Below are 11416 nucleotides of genomic sequence, written 5' to 3' on the forward strand. Positions count from 1 at the left end.
AGAAGAAAAGGAGGGAGCGAAGAAACTCGTGGGCCGGAAGAGAAAGGCCACGGAACAAGAAAGCAGCAAACATAACAGTGAAGCCCTTCGGGGGCTTTGGGCAAGAAACTGAACCTGGGAGACGAATGTCATCCTCAGATGCGGAGATGAAGCCGAGAGCGCGGAGTTTGTTGATGTTGCGGTTGGAAATGGCGAAGGCGCTCCAATCACGGCTAACTTTGCCCACCTCCGACGTACTGCCGCTCTTCTTCTTGCCCATGGTGAACGGAGCTTCTGACGAAGAGGTAGAGGAACAGGAAGGCTTGAAGGAGAAGATGAGCAGTAAACGGGGTAAAAGATAAAAAAAAGAGAGGAGGCTCCCTATTTATCCCGTAAGAATTTGTGCCCAATCGTGGCCATAACTCCACAAAGCATCGTGGGGAGTGGGGCAGATCTGACCGTACACGTGGCGCTTGAAGAAGGAGTGGAACCGGCGGCCCATTATTCCCACGTCGCGCGAAAATTGAGGAGACGCCTCGATCGCCACGCGTGCATTGATCAAGCCCTAAAACCTGCCCGCGCAGAGCTAGGGTGGGCCCGTTAGGTCAAGTCCCGTCAATCGGCCCACAGCAGTTACACGTCAGGTCAAGTCCTGTCAATCGGCCCGCAACAGTGACGTCATATAAAAAAAACAACACAGAAGCATCCGAAGGAAAAAATGGAAAGTTATCGGGTGAAAGACTTGAGTCTACGCACAGATTGCAAGCATCTGTACCCGATAAAATGAAGACTCGACAGAATGAGCAGTCGAAGGAAGAAGGATTGAGTCTGCACTCGGTTACAAGCGCTTGCACCTAGACACTCCCATCGGAAGTGCATGATGCACACCCAATAAAAGTTTTTTGCACTCCAGGATCATGCCCGGGGACTTGATTCTGTGTAGGGTAACGTTGTTTTGCCATCGGCAGTTAACCAACAAAAGTTGGGCACGTTACTCATTATCCTTTGCATAAAGAAAATATATCAGATGACCTATGAAGACCTGTGGAAAACATCGACAGAGGAAAATATTCGAGTGGTACAACTTGAGTCTACGCACGGATTACAAGCATCCGTACCTAGACTCGGGGGCTACTCCCATCGGGAGCGCTGACGCGCACCCGATAAAATGAAGACGGAGCAAATTCAAGATAAGCAAAGAACATCAGGAGAAGACATGCATTAGTCTCTACCCGAACTATCTTCGGCTAGACACTCGGGGGCTACTGACGTGGGCACTACCCTTCGAGTAATGGACGTTGCCCTATCCTGTATTGACTAATTGGAGGCCCATGAAGACACCCGAAGGCTAGATGGGCCACCTGGACAGCGCACCGGAAGAAACCTTGGCGGGCAAGACAAGGAAGCGGTCAACAAGGAAAGATTAGATCTAAAAGTACTGTAAACCTAGTCGTACTCGGTTAGGACCCTTGAGACCTGTCCTCCTATATAAAGGCCAGGAGAGGGGCTGCCGAGGGACACGAACAATCTTAGCGATCATAGCCAGAAAAAGCTTAGAGCTAGGTAACCCTAGCAGTAGTAATCTCGACGAGATCTCAGCCGAACTATTCGGCACCCCATTGTAACCCATTGTCATCATAATCAAGAACAGACAGGCAGGACGTAAGGGTTTTACCTCATCGAGGGACCCGAACCTGGGTAAATCGCTCTCCCCGCTTGTCTGTGAACCGATGTCTCGTGTCAGCTTGCAGGATTCCATCAACCCTAAGCCCCTATCGGAGGGCATTGGCGAGGAGTACCCTCGACATCGGCAAAGTCAAAGTCACCACAAGCACCAGATTCATCATAAGCACCGATCCCTACCTCCTCAGCGTTGTTATACATCACGGGCTCTGGAAAATAACGGAGAAAGCAAGACTGAGCACGTATAAAATATGTACTCCGCAAGTCGCCGGGGGTGGAGGGGTGGCATGTGATTTTAAAAGGAAAATAAAAACCCAATGGCTACTAAGCCGTCCGATCGGCAGTACTTTTAGGAGAAAAACTTCCCCGATTCCCCGTTTGTTGGAAAACCATATTTTTATTTACGAAATCTGCTGGCGGCAGACAACGTGGGATCTTACATCATGTGTTAGAGGAAGACCCACACGACGTACTTCCAAACCCGGAAGCTGGGAGTGATATCACATTTTACTCTGATCAGAGGTGTACTGCTTTGCCCATAGCGTCACTTGGTCAATTTCGTTCATGCACGCACAACTAGACCAAGGGACCAAAAACCTTTAGCCAGCCCGTACACTACCTCTGTTTTTCCGCCTTGCCTTAATCACCAAAGGCCCGCGGGTCGAGACCCCTAACCGGCGGTCCCGCCCTAGGGTGACTGCACCTACCCGGCTACAGTCCCTTCTCACCCGTGCAGAGGTAGCTACTTGGCATGGTTAATCGGTTAAGCCCATCCCATTCCAGGTCTATGATCAGTACGGGTTGCGCCGTTTTTGAAGTAAGCGTCAGTTGGTTATGTTTTTATTAGATAATCCCTGTGTAGAGGAGCCTAACTTCCAAAGGCAACCCTAACCGGGATGCTTCCACCAATTCCAGCTCTTCCACCCACCAAATATTTAAAACACAGCCCTGCCCGGGTTTTGATGATATACCTCATACAGTCCACCGGATCTGGTCCATTCGCCAAATCGGCGGATCTTTTCGATCCACTTCTCATATTTCATTTAGAAAACCAAAAGCTTTGTTTTTTGGTTCTCATGCGAGATTTTGGAATAAATCATATCCCATAAAACATTTTAGAAAAAAACATAGGAGTCCGACGACTTGCCTGGCAACGCTCCGACCAACTCGGATACACCGTCAGCGTTCCTAAATATCCATGGTTGACTCCTAATATTTTTTTTCAGAGACAAGCTTTAAGCTTCAGCAATTCAAATCCAACAATCATCCCACACAGTCATACCGTGCAAATAATTTCAGCTAAACAAGTGCTGCTACATGCGGTCGTTCTAGTGTCCTAGCGGTAAAGAAAAATAAATCATGTGTGCATGTACATCAGAGCAAAGCTATTGCATGTATGCCTATGTTTACTGTACCAAACAGTGGAGAGGAAATAAACAAATAGCTTTGGTTGGTACATATGGTACTGGAGTGGTCGAGCCTAGCTACTCATCGAACAAGTCGTCTTCCCCAGCCCTCATTTCTCTCCCCTGCTGCTATTCTCCCTCAAAACACCTAGACGCACCGCCGGCTCGATCTACCTATGTCGGCCATCTCCGGCACCATCGTCACTACCTACGGGATCCCTTCGACCTCTCCTACTGAATCCCTTCGCTTGCTGCCGTCGTGCATCGATCAATGGCCGACAGAACGCACAGCCTTACCAGCCGTACGGCTCGACGACCAGGGTCGTGGCCGACGCAGATGCAGCCCGAGGCTGGACCGACACTCCCGCTGCCGAGGCAGCACCATGGCGAGTATGGTACCAGCTACTACCTCCTACTGCTGACCATCCTCTTCTACAACTATGTAAGTGCTAATCCCCTTTCGTTTTGTATATGTATCAGTATACTACTAGCAGTAGCTGCAAGCAAGCATGCTGGCACAACCCAGAGCATCATACTAGAAGATTGCTGTGATCTAGCGGAGTGCAATACAACTCTAAAACTCAATCTAGGTCCTAATTAATTTCCTAGGATCAGACCAAGCCTAGCACAATGCAGAGGCAAGTCCCAGATTAATTTTAGTACGAGGAAGTGCAATATAGATAAAATTAATTAATGTGCATTAGTTGTCATACTGATGTAAGATCTTGGATTGATTCAAACTATTACAGATTTTAGTGAAGAAGATGAAGCATGCTAGTCATATTTTCTGAAATCAATCTATTCTGCTCCATCACTACATTTCAGAGCAGAGTAAATGCTACATGAAAAGGGGAAAAGCACAAGCGGGTGTTGTCCGTGCTAGTACCTCATGAACCACCAGCACGGATCAATCAGTAAAGACCCAACACAAGAATGCTAGATGAAGAGGCCAGATTCGGTGGAGAAGGGGTGGTCTGAGAGGGTTGTGCTTTGGTGTTGCGGTTATGTTGAACAACGAAAGGGACTGCCTATTTATAGCAAGAGAAATGGCAAGGTCGGTTCCGGGGAGGAGCTAGGTGGTCTGCATGCGAGGCTTCCGTGTGCATGCAGGCTTACATTTGTACTCCTCCTAGCTGTCATTTTTACAAGTGTTTGAGGTTTTGGCTGGCCGTGAGTTGGCTTTTACCTTGCTACTAAGCAATTGTGAGCAGGGATTAAACTGTAATTTTCGAAATTGTGCTAGGGCTGAAAAGTGAATCCGATGTATAAGAACTTTGTAAGTAGAATTGTTATGATTTTGATGATTGAATTATTTTTAATCTAAGATTAGCGTGAAAGTATGTTTAGCTATATGTGATCAACAGTAATGTCGTAAAAGGGTGTTGTTTAAATTTGGGGTCTTCACAGCCGATAAATTGGTATCTCGGCCGATTTTTTGAACAGTGCACTTGGGTGATCACCCAATAAAGGCCACATGATAAATTATACTCTACCTGCACTCACATAAGACTATAAGACTAGTCATAGTGGTAAATAACATTGAGTAGTAACATGCACTACATATCACTACTCTATGTTACTATCTTAATAGTGGTTATAGATATCATCATTAATTACTCTAGTAGTATTATAGATATCATCATTAATTAGCTTGTAAACTCATTGTATCTTGGGAGGTGTGATGTTTACAACAACTAGCTATGTTAGTCTATCCTCATCTCTCCTCATTAACTCATAGTGGAGAATGACATAGAGTAGTAACATGCACATGTTACTGCTCTATGTTACTACCTCTGTAGTGGGTAGTAACATATGTGTGGTATTATGCAAGGTCATATTTATTAGGTTGTAGACTCAATTTGTATTGAGAAGTGTGATCTTACAGTAACATAGTTAGTTACCACCTCAGTGTCTTTCTTCATTTATTGTCATGCCATGTCACCAAAATGTCTTGAAATGTGTGATGTTAATACCTATATTAATCCCACTATAACTAGTCTAATGAATTGAAACTCTACCTGCACCCACATATGTGTATATGAATTTCTTGATTTAAAATCCTACCGGCTCACATGTTGGAAGAAATACAATTGTATATTATAACATTCTATATACAAAATGGTACATTTATAAGAAAGTCAATGTGCTTTTTATAATTCAAAATAGTCAGAACTCCCCTACTTTAACTTTTCAAGTACGATCATTGTTCACTCAAAAAGACCCCAACTGAATATGGAAATGTATATCCTCACAACAATTAAAATAAATATGCAATACTTGTTGAATAGATCTATTATAAAAGCGGCGCATGGAGTACATGGTTTGTACACTTTCACACCTATAATCAACATGTGAAACACGACACACTCCTACCTAGTTAATATAAGTAGATTTTCACACAAATAGAAAGTTGTGAATAAACTTCGAGTCTTTGTCAATCTAGTAAAAAATAACTATCAACATTAAAATTTAGAACGTGAAGGAGTGTTTATGTTTAAATGAAATATATCTTACAAGATGTGTAGGACCGGTCCTAGGTGACTAGGGAGAGGAACAAAAGGTACAAGGATGACGGGAACAAATGGTATCCCAATAGGAAGGATGACTCGTTGCAAACAACGCCCAGAGTGATGGACTGGTGCTTCATAAGAGCCATCTCCAAGATCAGGGCCGGCCCATAAGGGGGGCAACGGGGCGACCGCCCTGAGCCCAGGTAGTAGCCCAGTACACTAGAGCAGGTATATTTCTGTATTAAGAAAAGAAACAGTTGCGCCAAAAGGCCAAAACCCACCACGTAACATAATTCACGGAGACATGAATCTCCTCTGTATTACCATCGTCGGCTCGTCTCCTCCCCCAAATTCTCCAATCACAAAGAACACCGCGGTCGTCCCTGGCGCCTTTCCAACTCAGAGGTCGCCACAGCCATTAGTGGGCATCAACGTCGCTATATTTCTCCCCTAATCATCTCTCTTTCCATCTAATTGTTCTAGTCGTTCCCCATCCAGTAGACACTGGAGGCATTGGAGATGGTACGTCTCCCTGTGAGTCTCTCCCTTAATTCAGTTTCCCATTTGATTCGTGGTTAAATAGCCTGACTCTGGCTGCTCCGCATCTCCAATACTGCTCTTCTTAGGTCTATTCTTCAAGGCTTCATTGGATCTGATAGAGTGCATAGCAGATTAGGAGAAGAGAAGGCGCACGCCGTGACGGGGATCGAGGGAGCGATCTTCTCCTTCATCTTTGTGTTGACCAGATCAAAGAACCTACATCAACAAGGTGTTGTTGTTCCCTGAACTGACTTTTTCTGCAAAAATTTTTGTACTAACATGTCTACTAGAAAAGTTTGTCTATCAACAAGAAAAGAAAGAGAAAACAGATAGATGAACCGGTAGAATCTCAACACTTCAAATACCATCGATATATGTTGGGTTGATTTTGGAATACAATGTATTATATTTTTTTTGTCAACAAGGGCCCTAATTTTATTATCTCGCCCAGGGTCCTGAAAATGTATGGACCGGCCCTGCCCAAGATATAAGTTCTCTAAAGAAGGTCTAGACTATAGTCAACAAGAGAGAAGCTGCACAATAGCGCCTTCTCAAACTGCTTGCAGGCATGCACGAACTTCACTTCTTCATCCAGACACTATCTAGTTCTTTCCCAGTGCCTACAATTCCAACAAGATGAATTAAGACTCTACCTGCATCACATATGTGGTTCTAATAATGTACTAGGAAGCATAGGCGCGACGGCACGCTGCGCCCGTCATTTGGAACCAAGTATGTATGGTTGCATTGTCTGGCGAGCCAAAACCATTTATGAAATAAGGATGAGGTAGGGAGACGATTACATAGTTCATAGGATTGTCTTACGGAAGCGGTATATGGCAAACTGTAGATACCTAGTCCATAGGTGATCATATTTCTGATGACAAACTTAAAAGAGGTGGTGTAGTCTTCCCACTCCAGTTTGTCTTTGGGTTTTCTGTTATGGGGTTTGTCTTCTTCATCGTCATCAAAGGAGAGGACGATGAGCTCTTTGATTGGTTGGCGTGGGAAGGCACCAAACTGGAGTGAGCTCTTCTTTATCGTCGAAAGGGATTTAGTGCTGGACATCAGTTGGCCTGCAAGAAACACAAGTGGGGAAAATAAATTAAATAGTGGCCTACATCAAACATGACCAACGGGACTCGAAGTACCTCCTATGTAGTAAACCTGACATAGAATTCGATGAACTTCCTTACAAAAAAGGGAGAGGACTAACTTGTGTGGCTGTATTTTCGATAAAGGGCGCTCTTACTTGTATGGCTGTATAGGAAATAACAAAATAGAATGTCATTGAAAGAACGATCACCAATCCCATGTGATGCAGATAAAGACGGGCCAATTGAAACGGTATCACCTGCATAATCATCAGGTAACAACATAATTAAGATAGAGAAAACAAAACAATGGTAGCAGCAACACCAAGAACGTGCTTAAGAAACGTAACACCCTGTTTCTTACAAATTTTAGCTGGCCAGTGATGACTATACCTCCAATGATGTGGACAAAATTGAAGATCTTAGATCACAATACACATAAACCACCAGAGCATCAGCTTGAGAAATAGTTAAGTGCCACGGTTTGATTTGAGATATCTCATCCACGAGCCACTGTTTAATGTCATGTTGGACAATCCAGATTCCGGGGCAGCTGATAAACTTGCACCTGCACACCCAATTTGCTGCACCCCGAAGATAAATACGGCGACTCATCATATGCTCCTAAAAAGCACGCATATAGTCACCCGAGAAGAAAATATTGAACATAATGGTGTTTCTTACTACTTGAGCGATCTGGCAAGAGAGGAATGGCAGAGTTTTCAGAAAAGAGTTCAAGACCATCCAAAAAATTGTCGATCAAACCAAAACTGGCGCGAGACTTTGGGCTAAAGCCAGCAAGGGTCGTTTCTTAATTCTCCAGGCTGAATGAGAGCAATGGCAAGGTTCAGCCTAGAAGCATAGGTTCCAGGTTCTTGCTTTTGTTCACAGTTTAGATCAGCGGGCGTGACAGCTCATTTTGCTCTCTCTTTCTTATGTTCTTCTGTTCATCGCTGATATGTACTTTTTGGTCGTGTACTCGGCTCCTTGCAGCCTTCTCCTTAATAGATCACATGCAGTGGTCCTGCATGGTTCGAATAAAAAAGCACAACTAAAGGAAATAATAGTTCAATTGTCATGTGTTATGTCCTAAAAGACAAATAAGTAAATTCTAAAACATTGCATTCAGAAAAGACAGTACACTACCTATTTGATATCGCGTGATACTAAAGAATATAAAGTTGGTTTGTGAATACTGAAGAAAACATCCTAGATATTTGAACATTAGACACAAAATGCCAAGGAAAATGCGAATCGCCAATCTTATATGCTATGCCTATAGAAATTACAATATGGACAAAAACCCTTTAGGTGTCCCTGATATGGTTAAGTTATTCACTAAAACGGAGCATATGTATCCTGAATTTCTGATGGCTAAAGGTTCACAGCGGCGGCAATATTCTTTCATGAGAAAACTCAAAACTGAATTCCAATTTAGCAAACGATGAATGTCCACGTTATATTAGACAACTAAGAGTGCATAAACATGTCTAAAAGCACATGTATTACCGTTAAAAAGTGATATTACATGCATTTGAATTCGAATGCCCAATAAATTACTCAGAGAATGTGGGGTGCATAAAAACTAATGGAAAAAATATTTAATAAGATGCTTAATCTTGATAAAATACTTACCAAAACCAGTAAAGATACGATAACCTCGGAATGTACAGTTATTTTTATCTCTTGTTGCAATGAATGAACTCCTTAGCTTTCGTAGTGGTACACTCCTTTGGCAATGCACATAATGTAACACAAGAAAATGTATTTCTAATCCATAGAATTTTTTCAATCAGACGTGATAGTATTCCTGGGTTTTCGCAACCCAGCCTGCTGAATTAGGAACTCTGAAGTGTAAACAATAATGTTTTCACTGGCTGCAACATCAAAAGGGCTTATGCTTACACTTACAAAAGCTTCACGACTGCAAGGTATATATCTTTATAAATGAGAAACGAAACCGTAACTGTGACATGAGTCCCATGCAATTCAGGAAAAGAAATCATGAGATACTTGAAAGCTGAGGAACAATCATTCTGACGGATAGTACAATTATAGTATCTCGGGATGAAGCTCTATGGAGAGTCACAACAAATTCCCCATCATAATATGGTGAAATTAAATAGTAAGCATGACCACTGGAATTAAAATTATATAATTTCCTACTAAGCTAACGAAATCTGGTTAGAGATATCAGAAGTATGAAGTTGCTTAGTTAGTCAGGTCCTGGTCAAGCAATGAAGTTCAGTTACTCGACAACTGATTATGTATATATAGGTCTTCTATCTTGCACCAAAAATGGTTCAGTTTAGTCTTTTTTTGGTTTAGACTTGAAACAATCAAGCATTTAGTAAAAAAAATCAATTCAGATAGTAACAGTTATAAAAGTATCTTCTTGGCTAGCAGGAGAAGCTAAGTATGTTTCTATTTCAGAGGTATGCACATGTATAATTATTTAACAGTGACTTATCTTTACAGCTAGCTAGGTAGCACAGGGTATTAATAGATATTAAGAAAAACGTGCATTTCTTTCTAGCTAGCTATGTACCACATGTTTATCATATATATCAAGAAAAACATGCAATTATTTGTCAGTTTGATACAACCATCTTGCTGATACTTATTGTAGTTTCAACAGAGGAAACGTCTAATGCCATTTGTAGTGCAGATAAAAGTAACCCCTAAGATATAAATTTGAGATAAGGTCATCATCCATATACAACTTGCTCATCGCTCTATTCGCTAGTCCTAATTGCAATGCTGATATTAATTTTTTAAAGCTAAATGTAGCATGTTCATGCATATATATAGGTGAGTTTATCAAAATTACTGAAAATCATAAAATGGAAAACTGATGTGCGAATCATATGCTAACATAACCTGATATTTTTTTGTGATTTTAAGTTTTAAGGTCCTGATATGAGGACACCATATCATTCTGGTAGATGCAAAATTGCAAGCCAACTACAAAGTTAGGAACAACAAAGTGGCTTATGAGATTGCAATTTCCAACGGCAATCAAAATCATACTCTGCAGCCCTGTATGTTGAACATCACAAATACCTTGTAATATGCAGAGGGAAAATACTTGCAATTATCAAGCTCTTCAAATATGAATTGTGAAGTATCTGGAAAATTAAGGAAATCCTAGAAAATGATCATGCCGGAGCCACAGACTCGCAGACCTGACTGCAGAAGAACTGACCTACGGCTTTCGAAGGCAGCTGCAAGCTCGAGAAGACGAATTAGCTTATTCCAACACTGGAGTTCCGGGGCTGGTGGTCATCGGACTGGTCAACATGTCGATGTTGTGCTCCACATGACCGTGGAGCTGCTGCGTAGCTTGTGTGGGTGGGCTTCTGTAGAGCCACCGGTGAGACCAAGATGTACTTTCTCTGCTGAAATCAAACAGGTCATACACACAAAGAAAAGAAGAGAAAGTGGAGTCAAGAAGAGCAAAAAGGTAGGCAATCTGCTGCTCTTACCACATTGACTGCATCGTGGGTCGTGGCACACTGACGTTGCTTAGACTAGTCACAATGCATAGTATCATATAGAAGTATCATGCGTATGATACTACTACATGTTACTATCTCCACAATGCATGGTATCATATACTAGTATCATAGTCTCCATATATTAATTGTTTTGTAGAATCTCAATGCAAATATATGTACAAGATTTACTTGACATTAATTTTTTTAGTAGTATGTGTGCCATGATACAAAGATTCACCTATGATACTAAGCATTCTCTCTCTCATCCTTAATCGTGACCGCCACATCAAGATTGCATTTACTTAACGACGATACTACCTATGATACTCCCATTGTGGGTAGTCTTAATTAATCTCGACAACAGCTGACAAAGTTAAGCATCAACAACCTACGACACCGTTAGCGGACACCCTTCCCTACACCGCCCACGGCCTCCTCTCCAGGAACGGTGGTACCGCCCGCCGCTGCCTTGGCTCGCTTGTTGCGGCCCAGCCGATTCAGCCTAAGGAGAAGGCGGGCGACCCCGACCGGCGGAGGCGAATCCAGCGCGAGCCGCATGGTGGTCCCAGCAGAGCGGACTCCCCGCCATAGGGCCGCATAGGCGGCGGCGCGCAACGGACCGGCGAAGCCGTCTAAAGCGTGAGGCGTCGCATGGCGCTCGCGGATTTCAGCCGTGACTCCCAGCAGCGCGGACTCCCGCAACAGGG

The 11416-nt window shown here is 43.0% G+C and overlaps 2 long non-coding RNA genes across 7 annotated transcripts; one reads left to right on the top strand and one right to left on the bottom strand.

Moving 5' to 3' along the window:
- Nucleotides 1-3077: 3077 nt before the first annotated feature.
- On the top strand, nt 3078-4392 carry LOC127293273 (uncharacterized). Its single transcript, XR_007845677.2, has 2 exons — nt 3078-3510; nt 3894-4392. It is a non-coding gene; the product is annotated as an uncharacterized lncRNA (long non-coding RNA).
- A 2060-nt stretch (nt 4393-6452) lies between these two features.
- On the bottom strand, nt 6453-10740 carry LOC127293274 (uncharacterized). Of its 6 annotated transcripts, none has more exons than XR_007845681.2 (4): nt 10698-10740; nt 7606-10610; nt 6973-7472; nt 6453-6738 (listed from the first exon to the last, which is right to left on the bottom strand). It is a non-coding gene; the product is annotated as an uncharacterized lncRNA (long non-coding RNA). The 6 variants fall into 6 exon arrangements; XR_007845682.2 differs by lacking the exon at nt 6453-6738 and having other exon boundaries at nt 6746-7472; nt 7606-8236; nt 8848-10610; XR_007845684.2 differs by lacking the exon at nt 6453-6738 and having other exon boundaries at nt 6746-7472; nt 7606-7796; nt 7897-10610.
- Nucleotides 10741-11416: the final 676 nt, after the last annotated feature.

Source organism: Lolium perenne, chromosome 4 (assembly GCF_019359855.2).
Source record: "Lolium perenne isolate Kyuss_39 chromosome 4, Kyuss_2.0, whole genome shotgun sequence".
In the NCBI taxonomy this organism is placed as follows: domain Eukaryota; kingdom Viridiplantae; phylum Streptophyta; class Magnoliopsida; order Poales; family Poaceae; genus Lolium; species Lolium perenne.